General features: G+C 42.0%; 1 non-coding gene across 1 annotated transcript; it reads left to right on the plus strand.

Annotated features, from left to right (window-relative positions):
- Nucleotides 1-3,713: 3,713 nt before the first annotated feature.
- LOC148578179 (small nucleolar RNA R71) lies at nucleotides 3,714-3,817 on the plus strand. Its single transcript, XR_015903602.1, has one exon. It is a non-coding gene; the product is annotated as a small nucleolar RNA R71 (small nucleolar RNA).
- The last annotated feature ends 413 nt before the right edge of the window (nucleotides 3,818-4,230 follow it).

Genomic DNA, 4,230 nt, shown 5'->3' on the forward strand with positions numbered 1-4,230 from the left:
GAATCACTTTTCTCAGCCAACTTCCGAATGCCTTGAGCTATGAGTTCATGAACCTTGATCTCTCCCCCTATGTGTATACATTGCACCATTGTTGCTCTCTTAAGGTTCCCCTCTAAGTTGTTTCCGGCAGAGAGGATGGATCTCCTTACAATTTCGAACCACCCCTTTGCTTCAGGGGTGAGATCCCCTCTCTTAATGAATTTGGGCTTCCTATGGGAATCTCGTACCCAATCCGCTCCTTGTATGCAGATATCTTTCACAATCTGGTCATAATTGGGACTGCTATCTATTCTGATTGATAGCTCTCTTCTGCAAATAGTATGGTTCGTAGCTTTAACACCCTCATGATGTTCATGGAACTAAAATCCACCGTTACCCCTCTTACAAAGCTTATATAGGATTCATCTGCCCTATCATACCTGACTGCATTTGCATAAAACTCTCTCACCAGAGTTGCGTTTACTTTTGTGACCGGATCAGTGAGGAGCTCCCATCTTCTCTTTTCCACCTTCTCTATGATTTCGGAGCACTCAGTTTTCTTGACTTGAAAGCCTAGCTCATATATGATCTCTTTACCAGCCATCCACCCAAATTATAATGCATGGTGAAAGGTTCTAAATTTCTTCTCATCAAAAGGGTGTTGCTCCATAGGCTCCTTCCCTTTTCTTCTTTTAGAGCTTGACGATGCCATGAGTGACCTTTGATTTTGAATTTGTAGAAGTATGGATGATTGCCACTTAAAAGATGTAGCTATGAAAGTGTGTGAAAAAGCTTTTGATGGAGGAAGAAGTTTTGAGGGTGTTTTTCGAAAGTAAGAAATGTGAGGAGAGGGTTCTAGAATGTGGGACGGTACGAAATGGGAGGGCCACTTTTATGGAAGGGTAATGACTAAGTGGAATGTGTGGATCAATATTTATGGGTTAAGGATGGATAGTTGGGGTTTGGTATGAAATGAGCACAAGGATCATCACTTTTATGAGGTTCTTGGTTCGGTCTCCAAGGATATCATTCTTCCAATGTTGCATGGCAACATTCCCCCTTTGTGAAGTGGCCGAACCTCCTTCTCAATTTGTCTCATCAATTCTGTTCAATCCTTCCTTCATTTCCTACACAAGACAAAAGGAAAGCAAAAGTTAGCATTGAATTTTTGGTGGCAAAAGTCAAAGAGTGGGCTGGCTACTTTTTAGATTTTTGTTTTTAAACATCTAAATGCTATCCATGAATGCAAACCAACTGACTTATTTAGTGTTCATGTATGCAACATTGGTGACACCAAACTTAGTTTGTGACCATGTAGTGTAAAAAGAGTTGATTAAGGCTCTAAGATCAACACGATATGAATTGTGTTCATGTCCTCTTAGTGTGCCTTGAACACCAAACTTGTTGTTCACTATGTGTTGAATACAAGGGTTCATCTAAGTGTTTATCAAAGTTGATTTGGAATTCATGAACCTTGCTTTATTAACTACTTTAAACACCCCTAAAAAAAATATGAAACATGCGTTGCCTCCCATAAAGTGCTTCTTTAGCGTCATTAGCTTGGCGTTTAGCCTTTGTCAGGGTGGTTGGTAATGCCTCAAATCTTCTCCTCTCGCAGTGAATCTATCTCCATTGGCTTCATTAAGAATCTCTACATGTTCCAAGGAGAGAATTCTGCTGATGGTGTACACTTAAGGTAGCTGAGATGAAATGGTGGGGAGATGAGGTGGAATAGCTGGGAAATGAGCAGAGATTACTTCATCCCTTGGAGAGAAATCCTCTGTAGGGATCTTCTTGTTCCTCCATCCCCTTGGCGCCTTCTTCCTTGTTTCTTTTAATGCTATCCTGCTCCTTGTGGCCTCATTTTCCAGGAAAATTTTGTTGCTGGTCTCATATGACTCTGGTGGATTTAGCTCCTCTTGGGTTTCCCTTGGCTGTTGTGCCTTCTGACTGTATTGTTTGTCAACCAAAGGGATTCCCAGGGGTATTGTTTGTGCTTCAGTGCTTGTTTCTTCCACCATTGCCTTATTGTGATCCTCCATTGATTCCTTGTTTTCTTGATCTGCTTCTTGTGAGGGTCTGAAGATATTGAAGGTAAGTTGTTCATCATGTATCCGTAGTATTAGCTCTCCTCGCTCCACATCTATAAGTGCTCTGGCTGTGACTAGGAATGGTTTTCCCAATATGATTGGATGGAGGTGACTCTCTTCCATCTCCAAGATAACAAAGTCTGTGGGAAGGAAGTAGTTTCCAACCTTCACTAGCACGTTCTCAACCACTCCTATGGCTTGTTTTTGAGTTTTGTCAGCCAACTTAATGATTACGTCCGTGGGTGTTAGCTCATTGATTTGAAGCTTCTTCATGAGGGACAAAGGCATTAAGTTGATGCTTGCTCCTAGGTCACAGAGTCCCTTATCAATCACTGTTTCTCCTATAGCACAAAGGATGTGAAATCTCCCTAGATGCTTCCTTTTTGTAGGCAACTCTATTTGAATGAGATCACTACACTCCTTATTCATCACTATTGTTTGTCCTCCCTTTAGTGAATTTTTCTTGGTCAGCAGCTCTTTCATACACTTAATATATGAGGGCATTTGTTGGAAAGCCTTGATGAATGGTATGTTTACATGAAGAGATGCAAACATGTCGAGGAACTTTGAGTACATTTTCCCTTCTACACCCCCATTAAGTCTTTGGGGAAAAGGTGCATATGGGTTCAGAATCTCCTTCTCCCTTAACTCTTCCTTCTATATAGGTTTGGTTTCTTGGTCACTCTCTTCCTGCTTCTCTATTGAAATATCTCGAGAGTGTTCTAATGGTTTGTTCAGGTCTTCCACACTCCCCTCATCACTTATAGTGACCATCTTGCATTCTTCCCATCTTACTTTCCTTACTTCACCTCTCGGGTTTTTCTCTGTGTCACTTGAGAAACTATCAGTAGGCTTGGGAATATGCTGAGAGAGATATCCCACTTGAGACTCCAGCCTCTTGATGGTGTCCCTGGTTTTTTATATTAGCTCTCACTTCATCCTTGAACACCTTGTTGTCTTGGACTTCCTTGCATATACCTTCAAGTAGAGTCTCAATTCTGGAGAGTCTATCTTCGGATGGTGATGGTGGGTTGAGATTGGGGGAGGGGGGGATAAGGCCATTTTGGTTTTGATATGGATGTTGAGAGGTATTGTTGTGTGGGTGTTGATATGATCTCTGTGTGGAATGTTGGTGAGTTGCATTGTTGTTGGGGTTGTGACGTCTGTGATCTTGGCTTTGATCTTGTTGATTTCCCTACCCAAAGTTTGGGTGGTTCTTCCAACCAGGATTATAAGTTTTGGAGTATGGATCATGGGCTTGCCTAGGTGAGTTCCTAATATAGTTGGCTTGTTCCCGGTCACCCTCTTCCTCTGTATTTACTCCTTCTTGAGCTGCTGGTGAGGTGGTGACTGCTGCAACTTGGTTTCTTTCCATCTTCTTGGTAAAGTCAGCCAGCTGCTTGGTGATCATCTTGTTTTGAGCCAGCAGTGCATCCATGTTGTTCAGCTCCATCACTCCTCGAGTGTTGCTCCTTTCAGAAGCATAGAAGTAGTCATTCTCAGCTACAGTCTCGATGACATCTATGGCTTCTTCAATAGTCTTCTTCTTGTTTAGAAATCCTCTAGATGAGTGGTCTACTGCCTTCTTTGATTCATAAGAAAGACCCTCATAAAAAATGTGTAACTGCACACCATTCATTGAACATGTCTTGCGGGCACCTTCTTGTTAAGTCCTTAAACCTCTTCCATGCTTCATAGAGAGTTTCACCATCTTGTTGCCTGAAGGTTTGTACCTCAGCTCTCAACCTGTTGATTCTTTGAGGAGGGTAGAATCTCGCCAAGAATTTGTTCACCACATCTTTCCACGTTGTCAAACTCTTCTTTTGGAAATATTCTAGCCATTTAGATGCTTTACCCTTGAGTGAAAAGGGGAACAGAAGCAGTCTATAAGTGTCAGGATGAACACCATTAGACTTCACAGTATCACATATCCTTAGGAAGGTGGTTAGATATTGATTGGGGTCTTCTTGGACGCTTCCTACGAATGTACAGTTATTTTGAACGAGGGTGATGAGCTGGGGCTTTAGTTCAAAGTTATTGGCATGCATGGTTGGCTTTTGGATGCTACTTCCACAATTTCCTGGGTTTGGATTAATATAAGAGCCTAGAACTCTTCTCTCTTGCCCAGCATGATTTACTGGACCTTCTCTGGCATGGTTGT

Source organism: Arachis ipaensis, chromosome B1, assembly GCF_059453495.1.
Source record: "Arachis ipaensis isolate K30076 ecotype BB chromosome B1, ASM5945349v1, whole genome shotgun sequence".
Classification (NCBI taxonomy): domain Eukaryota; kingdom Viridiplantae; phylum Streptophyta; class Magnoliopsida; order Fabales; family Fabaceae; genus Arachis; species Arachis ipaensis.